We start from the raw sequence: 12,542 nt of genomic DNA on the forward strand, positions 1-12,542 counted from the left end.
TTCACAACACTAGTAATTTTGTAGCGAGATTGCATAGCTATCATTATACTGGCTACTCCTTTGGCATGGCTATCTCCTAATATACATATTTCACTTTTATTTGGCACTGGATTGACATTAAGTTTCTTCCCTGTAGATTTACAAGTTAAACTCACTTTTTTGAGGTTGCTGTTTTCATCATTGGCAGACTTAAACATCACACTCGCAGCATTTAATTGTTCAGTAGGCCTGTATAATAACAGCTTGCTGCACTTGTTAGTATTTGCCGAGAATAATGTTAACATAGGTTCATGATGTTTTGAATGGATCGTTTCTATAGGATTAGGGAAACGATTACAAATAACACTTTCTTCCGAGTTTCTTCTTTTTTCAAAAGAACTTACCACTTTTTCAATGTCGAGGACGTATTTTCTTGCATTCTGTAAATCCTGTTTCAAACAATCTTCAACGGATTCATTGTGACCATTTAAAAATTTCGTGAGAGCAGTTACTTGTGGATCACACTGCGCCTGGCCACAACAACATGAGTGATCTGTCGTATTTATTTTACACAAACACGATGAGTGAATCCACTTATTAATCACTGGACACAATCTGATACCTTCTATAACCTCTTCATTGCACAATACGCAATTTATATCAATAATACTACCTAATTTCGCGGAGCAGTTTACTATAACGTCTATATTCGCCGCCATCTTCTTTTTGCTAAACAACTTGTAATATGTAGTCTTAGCTGGTAATCCATTTCAGTTTCATCTAGGCTCAATTTTTCTACGTAAAAGAATATGATATTTCTTTATGTTACGTAATAGTATTTAACATTTGTAATATTAACGTATCACTAGAGAAAAGTGCACCAACATACCTGTAATACACTACATATCCTCTTCAGACCCAGTGTAGCAGTAAGGCACGAGACGCCACACACTTACCGAACTATTTTCCAGTATAAAACAAACTTCACAACAGTCAACAATCATTAACGCGTGTCACAAAGGTAAAATGGTCGTAAACCTAGCAGAGTCAGTGCAAGGCTTATAAACGCTTGTGGCGCTTCCCGTGGACATCTATGGAAGCTATGCTGCACGCGCATCTGCTGTACAGCCTTCCAGGGAAATAACAGTTTATTTCAAGCCTGGGAAAATTATTTTAATTCAAGCTAAATTTTTACAGCTTGATGTAAACTGTGTAACAGGTTGATTTTTCAGTCTTGAATTTTCAACTGAACCTAAACTCAATATCCACCCTGAAATAAGCTGTGTAACAGGTTGATTTTTCAATCTTGAATTTTCAACTGAACCTAAACTCAATATCCACCTTGAAATAAGCTTGAGTGCTAGCTGGGAACACTTCGATTATCGACGATACGTATGTGTTATACTAAAACGTGAACTTGAAAACTAAGAATTTAATTCTTTGAACTAACATACCTTTTGGAAATGTTTTGGATGTGTAGGGAAAACTGATGGTACAGCATTTTCTCGGAGCCTTACTGTTGAAAGGGAAGTTCGGTCTATGTCCTCTTCTCGGAAATGCTGAGAACATATAGTGCTCCATTTAGACGCACGCCAATTCTTCCTCCTCACGGCATTCTCCCACAGAGCTTTCCGACTTTCATTTTTAGGAAATTTAAAATCATACAGGAGAAAACACGCTATAGTACAAGTACCGATGTAGCACACGTTCGTTCACAATGAAGTTGTAAAATCACACTTAACGAGACAACTTACACATGAAATGTTATTCCCTTCGATTTCGCATCACAATCAGAACGATTCGTACATCCGAACACCACACAAGTCACCATAATATCGCAAAATCCTTCCAAAAGCGAGCGACAAGCCTATGCACACAAGCTTACAGCAGCAATGTTTGGTCGGATTGAGATGGCTACCCTCGGCTTCACATAGCTTCACAGCTGTGATGTCACGGCGTCTCCCTCTATTCTTACCTCCATGATTTTGACACTTGTATCTCGGGGTAAAAAGAGGAGAAGCTTCGGTCTCCCTCGGGTTGTCTCCAGAGCCCTCGATGTTGAGCGCCCATAAGCCCCAACACACCACCACCATCGGATAAGCGGCAGTTGGCAGCACCGATGGGCGACTACGGCTACAGAAGGAAACCGGATTTGTTTATGTTTCTCACTGTTTTCTTTTTTCTTTTTAATTCGCTTGGCTGAAGACTCGAGAAATGTACCGCTGACAGCCCAACTCCCACCCATATGAGGTGAAGAGGGTGGAACAACAAGAAAAGGAAAAAAAGAAAGCTGGTTATGTTTAGCGTCGTCCAGCACGAGTTGAATAGAACCAGCGCGGAAAATACCCCTTATTATCTTACGAGGCTACACACAATGGCAGCCAAATTTAAACAGTCGCAAAATCCCCAAGATTGGCGATCTTTCACAGAAGCTCAAAATTTAGCATGGACTTCAATGCGAGATGCTTATAACAGTTTCCACAACGAAACTGTCTCGAAACCTGGCAGAAAATCCAAAGATATTCTGGTCGTATGTGAAGTATGTTAGCGGCAAGAAGTAAAATCAATGCCCTCTCTGCGCGATAGCAATGAAGATACTATCGAAGACAGCCCTGCCAAAGCAGAGTTACTAAACACAGCCTTCCGAACTGCCTTCACAAAAGAAGACGAAGTAAATATTCCAGAATTCGAATCGAGAACAGCTGCCAACATGAGAAACGTAGAAGTAAATATCCTCGGGTAGTGAAGCAACTTAAATCACTTAACCCGTCAGTACATGCAGGTGGTCTGTCAGACCAAAGAGAATATTTTCACATTAATGCAATGCCTGAAAGTTGTTTCCAAGAAGCTATCTTCTGAGTACCTTTAAGTGGGTGTAATAGGAATCGTTTGGTATGGTGTATCTGGTATTTCAACAACAGGACTTCCGGTTAGCTCACAACAGAGAGGTCTAGGGTCTCACACGCCAACCACGTGCACTGGTGTCAGTTTATTGTTAGCTCCGCCAAGGTTATTCACGCTGGCCGCGGTGGTCTAGCGGTTCTGGCGCTGCAGTCCGGAACCGCGGGACTGCTACGGTCGCAGGTTCGAATCCTGCCTCGGGCATGGGTGTGTGTGATGTCCTTAGGTTAGTTAGGTTTAAGTAGTTCTAAGTTCTAAGGGACTTATGACCTAAGATGTTGAGTCCCATAGTGCTCAGAGCCATTTGAACCATTTTTTGGTTATTCACGCGCGCGCATATTTGCGGTATCTGCTTAATTTAGTGGTAGAACAGATTTTTTCGTGCTTTGTATCTTATTTTAGTGTGTTGTAAGTGTTGTAACTGCATCGTGGCTTATTCTTACGAGGCACAGGAGGAGGGAATTAGGAACTTGATTGAAAAAGTATTGGGTGAAAGTGACGCTGGTGATTTTGAGGATGGAGAAATCGACTTTGAAGAAATCCAAGACCCAGATTGGAAAAGTGATTCCGACACCGAACAAAAAACGTCGAGTGATGAATCAGAAGACAGTGATTGTGGTGCTGACAGTGATGTGTTTGTCGGTAAAGACGGAACAGTATGGAACTCACGTGCTCCGCCAAAGAATTCCTGCACACATTGTCATAAAATCATAACTCATTTACCAGGTGTGAAAGGTGCTGCGAAAAGTACTACGCACCATCTACAGTGTTGGTAACTGTTTTTTGATGAAAACATTGTACACATACTCGTTGACTGCACTAATAGGTACATTCAAAGTATCCAGGGAAACTTTTCAAGGGAAAGAGATGCACAACAAACTAATAAAGCTGAAATAAAGGCCTTATTGGGATTATTGTACTACGCTGGTGTAATGCATGCCCATCGACTAAGTCGACAAGATTTGTGGCGAACAGATGGCACAGGAGTTGAAATATTTCATCTCGAAATGGGCATAAACAGATTTAGTTTTCTCCTTCGATGCTTCAGATTCGATGATAAACAAACGAGAATGGAAAGGGAGAAAACAGATCACATGGCGGCGATAAGACAGGCGTTCAGTCTAATTGTTGAAAACTTTCAGAAGGCTTATACAGTTTCTGAATACGTGACAGTTGATGAAAAACTAGAAGCCTTCCATGGAAGATGCAGATTCCGACAGTAAATGCCAAATAAGCCAAACAAATATTGAGTAAAGATTTTTGCAGCAGTAGATGCCAGAATGTTTCACACATTCAACGTGGAGGTGTATGTTGGGCAACAGCCTGAAGGCCCTTACAGACCAGTTGAACTTGTTCAGAGACTTTGCCAACCTATCCTGAATACAGGCCGCAACATAACATTATTTTACGAGTTACGAGCTTGCAAACACATTGATTACGAAGAAGATGACCATCGTTGGTGCCCTGAGGAAGAACAAGAGACAAGTCTCAAGGGGATTTATTAACACTAAAAACGGACAAGAAAAGTCATCTATGTTTGGTTTTCAGAAAAATTGCACCTTAGTCTCTTATGAGCCAAAACGAAATAGAGTGGTATTACTACTGTCAACGATGCACCACAATGGAATCACTTTCTATAACCTTACTAAGGCTGGAGTTGACGTCGTAGACGGTATAAGTGCAGCATATAATGTAGCTAGAAACACAAGAAGATGGCCAGTGGTTGTTTTTATAGCATCACAAACACAGCTGCGATCAATGCTGCTTTTCAACTCAAATCAGAAAGAACAACAGAGAAGAAGAGAGTTTTTGAGGCAGCTTTCTTTTGCACTTCTGCATGATCATCTTCAGCAAAGAGTAATGTCAAAAATATTGCCAAGGAAGATAACTGAGAGAATTGGAGAGCTTTGGGGTGTGAAAATTTCTGAAGTGGAATCAACTGCGACTTCACGAGGATGGTGTGTGGATTGCAGAAGGAAAAACAGAAAAGCAAAATATATTTGTAAGAACTGCAAGAAATACATTTGCCTTGAACATTCTGTTACTGTGTGTCAATACTGTATCGACAAAATATCTGATTGAATACATGCATTATTTTGATAACAGCTAAATTTTATGTATCTCCATTTGTGTAAATATTTTTGACGAAAATATTAAATTTATCCCTTAAATATATTTACTAAACTGATTTTCAATGATATTACTTCATTTAATAACGCTTCCCTCCATAATATACATCTAAATGCAAATTCAGAAACATAGAAACTGCAAGGGTATGTGAGACCAGCTGTTTCCAGGTGCATGCACTGCCAGGTTAATAAAAGCAAGTCTTCTGGTCCAGACTGTATACCAATTAGGTTCCTTTCAGAGTAAGCTGATGCATTAGCTCCATACTTAAAAATCGTATACAACCGTTTGCTCGACGAAAGATCCATACCCAAAGACTGGAAAGTTGCACAGGTCACACAAATATTCAAAAAGGTAGTAGCAGTAATCCACTAAATTACAGGCCCATATCTTATTCGTCGATATGCAGCAGGATTTTGGAACATATATTGAGTTCAAACATTATAAATAACCTCAAAGAAAACTGTCTATTGACACACAGTCAACATGGGTGTAGAAAACATCGTTCCTATGAAACACAACTAGCTCTTCATTCACATGAATTGTTGAGTGCTATTGACAAGGGCTTTTAAGATCGATTCCTTATTTTTTGATTTCTGGATGGCTTTTGACACTACCACACAAGCAGCTTGTAGTGAAATTGCGTGCTTATGCAATACAGTCTCAGTTATGTGACTGGAATTGTGATTCCCTGTCAGAGAGGTCACAGTTCGTAGTAAAGTCATCGAGTAAAGTGATTTCTAGCTTCCCCAAGGTAGTGTTGTAGGCTCTTTGCTGTTCGTTATCTATATAAACGATTTGGGAAACAATCTGAGCAGCCGTCTTAGGTTGTTTGCAGATGACACTGTAGTTTATCGACTAATAAAGTCATCAGAAGGTCAAAACAAACTGCAAAACGATTTAGAAAAAATATCTGAATGGTGTGAAAAGTGACAGTTGACCCTAAATAACGAAAAGTGTGAGGTCATCCACATGAGTGCTAAAAGGAACTCGTTAAACTTCGGTTACACGATAAATCATAATAATACCTAGGTATTACAACTACGAACAACTTAAATTGGAAAGAACACACAGAAAATGTTGTGGGGAAGGCTAACCAAAGACTGCGTTTTATTGGCAGGACACTTCGAAAATGTAACAGACCTACTAAGAAGACTGCCTACACTACGCTTGCCCATCCTCTTTTAGAATACTGCTGCGCGGTGTGGGATCCTTAGCAGATAGGACTGACGGAGTACATTGAAAAAGTTGAAAGAAAGGCAGCATGTTTTATATTATCGCGAAATATGGGAGAGAGTGACACAGAAATGATACAGGATTTGGGCTGGAAATCATTAAAAGAAAGGCGGTTTTCGTTGCAACGGAATCTTCTCACGAAATTCCAATCACCAACTTGCTTTTCCGAATGCGAAAATATTTTGCTGACACTGACCTACATTGGGACGAACGATCACCACGATAAAATAAGGGAAATCAGAGCTCGTACACAAAGATATAGGTGTTCGTTCTTTCCGCGCGCTTTACGAGACTGGAATAATAGAGAATTGTGAAGGTGGTTCGATGAACCCTCTGCCACGCACTTAAATGTAATTTGTAGAGTATCCATGTAGATGTAGATGTAGATGTGGTGCCGACTGGCGCGGGCCAGCGTAGACTGGCGCGTTTCTAGGCTTGCCGGCGAGCCGCAATGAACGTAACATTCTTTACCCGCTTTCGGAGCGCTAGTTGACGACGCGCTGGGCTGACAAATTCGAGGCGCGCGCCTTATAATCTTTCTCAAACAATTTTACAGTAACTATTCAACGTTGCTTGTAGACTTGTACGTGAGTTTCATGGTGAAGTGCTCATCATCTCGCTAATGGTCAAAGTTATTCTGACATTCACATTTAAGTAAGAAACTGCGCAAAATTCGAAAAGTTTGCAATGAAAAATTTTGCATTTGGTGCATCTTAGACCGTATGTTACTGTGTTTGAAGTGACATAATAAATTTTTCTTTAACCATAGTAGGAGGGCACTATCTGTCTCCAATCTCGAGAAAATGGATTTTATGTATTGTGTTCCGTCCCCATCATGATTCAAATGGCTCTGAGCACTATGGGACTTAACATCTATGGTCATCAGTCCCCTAGAACTTAGAACTACTTAAACCTAACTAACCTAAGGACAGCACACAACACCCAGCCATCACGAGGCAGAGAAAATCCCTTACCCCGCCGGGAATCGAACCCGGGAACCCGGGCGTGGGAAGCGAGAACGCTACCGCACGACCACGAGATGCGGGCCCATCATGATTCCAAGAGAATGAAATATTCATAACATCCCTCAGATCTCCTAAACCGGTGCACACATGGAAACGATATTCTGACAAATGGTAGGACACAAAGAGGAGATTAACCTGCCAGACAATTAACATATAGACCTTTCTTACGTACTGCGATAGAGGTGAAGGTAAAGTTTTTGTTTTATTTTTCAAACCAGTAGTGTAATTCGTTAGGAGTCAACGACAGCTAGTGAAAAGAGGATTCGCTAGTACGAAAATCAACATGAAATTTCTTGTCTTATGTTACTGTAGACTAACACAAAGAGGTTTTCTACGCACCATTGACCTCCCTGGTCGCCAACTGCTTGTTTACTAAGATACCGTGTGTCAGAATTCTGTGGCAACAGCTACTGCAAGGTGAGTTTGTGCAAATTATACTGTGTTTTGGGAAAAGAAGCAAAATTAAAAGTGTCAACATGAGAAATGTATCTGTTCCATAATTGATGATGCTTCTTCAAATAAGAATACAGTAGCAACACAGACAAAAGTAAATCGCCAATACTGCTGCAGTTTTGGCAGAATCGCATAACCCTTCATATTTTTAATAGTGAACAACTGGAATAGATACTTACCAAATGACTTTCTTACTCTCTTCATTTGAGAAATATGAAAATAATTCGCTGCAAACAGCATATCACATTTTTGTTCCTATCCCCATTCAGAGAGAAGTGGTCATCTTCTCAACCTTAAGGATACAAGCTACTTTTCCAGCTCAATATTATGTCAAAATCACCTATTTCTTTCAAGCATTATTTATAATGTATATGTTTTACAGATCTTTTGTTGTTATCAGGTAATTAGAAGTATTTTGAATATTTTTGAACCTACTTAGGGTTATTAAAAAAATTACAAAGAAATTGATACATTTTTTTTCCAAAATGCTTCCTCAAATTGAAGTAACATTTAATCCATCATTATACATTTGAAAGAGTCCAAATTTTTACCATATATGCATGATATGATGGCTGAGGTAGAGACCTATTTAATTCCACATATTATGTATATTACAAGGATAAAAAAATATCACACCTTATATTTTAATTTTTATAATTTTTTTCCTAATAAAAATGTTATTTTTCCATAATTTAGATGATTCTGCAATAAAGGTTTGGTCTACTACATAAGTACGGACTATTGTCAGTTACAGAAAAAAATTAGAGCAATGCTTTATAAACTTTAGGAAATATTTGTACCTGAATTCTGAAAAATACAACTTTCTGGGAAATTGCAAATGAAAATACGAATCCAATTAAACTGTGCCTCAGAACATTCCTGAAGCATAGTCTTCGTCTTGCAGCATTTCTTGACCTTCAAGCTTCCTCTTGGCATTCCTTTGAGCACTTCTTGCTTCTTTGGTAAATTGAATAGCGTATCTTTCAGCTTCATGCACCTGTTATCTGTCACATGCAAGCAATTGATCTTCCATATTATAGCCACATTTTAAGCCTAATTTTCTCAGGACTTCCAACCTTCCTATCACTCCATCATTGAAACATATCACTGAATCTAGTACACCAACTTTTAATGTATTTAGTCCTACAAAAACATTCTTGCGTAATCTTTCTCATACGCAATGGTTGAAACTTTCATTTGTATTCTGAGTGCCGCTCATGAAGACATTTACCAAGCAAAACACACTCACTCAGGTCTCTAAAAACGTTTTATTTAATTCATAACAGGTCCAGGAAGAGAATGCTTATGATGGTATATTTGATCACTTTCTTTTGCTTTTCGTTAACCACACCAAGAATCTGCTCCTTTAGGGCAAAGTCTATGAACAGGGTGGTCATTTGTGGACAACTTATGAAAGCAGGTGGCCCAGAACGTTTTTCTCATTGCTGTAACATCATTCAGATGTGCAGTTTGTCTAATGGTCAGTCCATAATAACTCTGAAGAAGTTCTGTTCCAGTTTCTGTCAATCTGCCTTGACCAGAAATTTTCCATCAGATAGCAACTTTCCTTTAATTTCTCTTTGTAGCTTCCTCAGTCTAGCAGCCATCCTCTTTTGCACATGTCCACAACTCTCCAGTTTTGTTACCAAGGTATCACCATAAATTTCAACATTTTCAACATTGTGCAGCATTGAACTCATTAATTTTATTGAAAGCTTTAGAGTCCCCATCACCTAGGTACTTCATATATCTAACATTATAAATGGGCACCGACCTCTGAAATATTTGTAGAGCTCCATCACACTCCATACCTCCACTGTAACCATCATAATTCTTAGAACACTGATGTTCAATATGTCCTTCAGTGTTACCATGGCAGATGTGGCAGTACTTAGATAAGCACTCAACATCAACAACTTTTCCATTCTCCAGAGAAGTAGCACTGACAACACCATTCAAGGAACGATGTCCTCGACGTTGCCATGTCCCATCAAGTTCAACAGCAATGTCCCTGGTTCCACTAATGTTTACAGTTTCTTCTACTGCACATTTCATTGATGCTTTAGACACAACCGTCAAGCCACCTAAAAGTATTTTTATGTGCTTGCTAAACCTACTGGGAGGAGGGAGGTCCATCAAACCACAAAACGTTTGAGCAGCCTTTTTTTCCTTTTCCTATTGCACACATTGCATACACTAACTTCAAATTCACATCATATGAATTATGCACAATGTTCGAAGTCATTTTCGAGAAAGATTTCATCTACATCTACATCCATACTCCGCAAGCCACCTGACGGTGTGTGGCATAGGGTATTGCAGGATCTACTCAGAACAACTAATTTTGACACTAAACCCTTTCTGCTACTTTGTTGTTAAGTTATTTCCTGACAGCCTGCACCATCACATTGTTTACATTTCACCATTTCCTTTATCAAAGAAGATAAGATGACCACATTAACAATAACAAATCCTCTTCAAACAGCGTCATTGTGAATACATAAATTTGAATCACCAAGAGGAATGCCATTGTGGGAGTTTCTTCCCTGAAGAACTGATATTTAGGTTACTTTCAACAGTGTGAACTGGTTACCACCGAATTTCCTTTTATTGGAGTTCTCGATGCGTGGCATAGTTCGTATTTGTTGCACACTAAAGGATATGTACTTCCACAAATATATGTAGCACTTGGGCAACAAACATTCAGTAACATGTGAACAAACAGCTTCAGCAAAACAAAAGTAAATACTAGCAAAGACAATCATTTACAGACAATAGAAGCCTACACTGTTACTAACATATACTATGTATCATTGGTATAATCGCTGGAAACAGAAAGTTCACAGTTCTTTTCGAAATAATACTGGTTTCTGTAACAGAAATAAAGGAGGCGTGGTGGCATACATTACTGTAACTTTAAAATTTGGTATATGTAGGTCATTTTTCATTTGAAACCCTATAATGTTTAATGTTATCAGGAAAGACTACAGAATATAATAAAGTCATTAAAAAATTCGATTTTTCCACCATTTTTAAGTACCTTGTATCCTTAATTATCTTTCGATGCATTACGGATCTTTATAAACTATTTTAACATTAATTAGTTGTCTCAAGTGGTCCATAATATAATGTAACCTTGTTATCCACAGATAAATAGGAATCAAAGTCGTTATTTCTAATAGGACAATGCTGCATTTTTGCTGTAGACTGGAACTAATACAACAAAATTCTTTTGTAACTCTGAAGTTGTGAACTGAACGATAACTTGTTGAACCATGCAAACTATTTCTCAAATTCAGCATCACTGATAAATTAACAGATATTTGTAGTAAGAAGATGTACTCTCTCTCTCTCTCTCTCTCTCTCTCTCTCTCTCTCTCTCTCTCTCTCTCTCTCTCTCTGAGAGGAAATGAAAGCTGGTATGCTATTTGCTGTACTTTTTCATATGTCAAAGATAACTGAAACGTAAAAAGAAAGTACTTCAGTAAGTTCAAGTCCCAGCTGATCATTATTAAAGATACATTTGGTTACAAAATTCCTCTAAAATTGGTGAGTTGAGACACTTTATCTGATTGTAAGCTAGAGGATATACCTCTGGTTACAAAACTGATTTAAACAAGGTTTAGTAGTACCACTATTTCTGTTCCATTGTCGTTAGACATAAGGATGATGGCCCCAGCGTAGAAGCATTGGTAAACGAAATCATTGCTAGCGATAACCCTTGTGTGTTGTTGTAAAAGCCACACCATGGAAGCAGCCAACGTCATCCACTCCTGTGAAGAAAAGATGTCATCATTATCATGAATAATGCTCAATGTGAAATTCTGAAGAAGGGCGGTGTGCTGGCGTAAGCTGTCACCAGCACTCCGGTCGGTAAAGATGTAGCAAGAAGATCGATAGGAGGCGCTGGATCAGGAGAGAGGCCAAAGACAGTCTCGCAAGCTACACTTCGCCATTGCCCTTTCGACCGCAAGTGTGTAGACTGCCGCTGCGGACCAGATAGCTCAGTCTCAGCTACTAGTTCACTAGTCCCAGTCTGAGTCAGTTTCAGTCTCAGACTCAGTCTCTCAGTTACTAGCTCAGTCACTACTCAGCTGGGTCTGCCAATTCCTATCACCAGCTACAAAAATGTATAGCGACCGGAGTAGTGTTTACAGTGGGACTTGTACTTCACCAGTAGTCAGGCTAATGTGGAATATTATAGAAGAACTTGTACCACAACACATGTAGTCATTTAAAGATAAGTAGCTTCCTGTTTATGTAAATAAAGAACCCTGTTGATGCATGTCCGCAGTTGGGTTGTAGAAATAGGATACTGGCCACCAAACAACTCCTGGTTTCCTATGGTACAAGACTCTACAGTGGCAAGGAGGATACAACAGTGACAATGAGTATAATTCAGTACAGATCGAAGCTAATCAACTTGGCAGAAGATTTTGCTTGGTTCTCTTGTGTTATAGCTTGCAGGGGTGATCATGTTTGCTAATTTGTTGTTGTTTGGTCTTGCATGTATTCCAGGAGGGGAGCCACAGAACTATTCGCATTTCTCTTTGATGAGGCTTTGCTTGCATTTTGCTATAATGTATTTGGGTAAACCATGACTACCCCTCCCCCTCCACCCCATGCCCCCGCGACTCAGCTGCAGATGGCCAGTGTGATGGATCTAACACAAGTCTTTCCGTTTCAGAACCAACAAATTGCTATCCTACTGACGTTGGTACAACACCCTCTGGTTGCACAAGCTGCGTCGGACGCACAACTAATCAACTAACTGGCCCAACAAGTGCCGCAGACCAACATACCACCCTTCCTGCAATTTAA

Source organism: Schistocerca cancellata, chromosome 5, assembly GCF_023864275.1.
Source record: "Schistocerca cancellata isolate TAMUIC-IGC-003103 chromosome 5, iqSchCanc2.1, whole genome shotgun sequence".
Classification (NCBI taxonomy): Eukaryota; Metazoa; Arthropoda; class Insecta; order Orthoptera; family Acrididae; genus Schistocerca; species Schistocerca cancellata.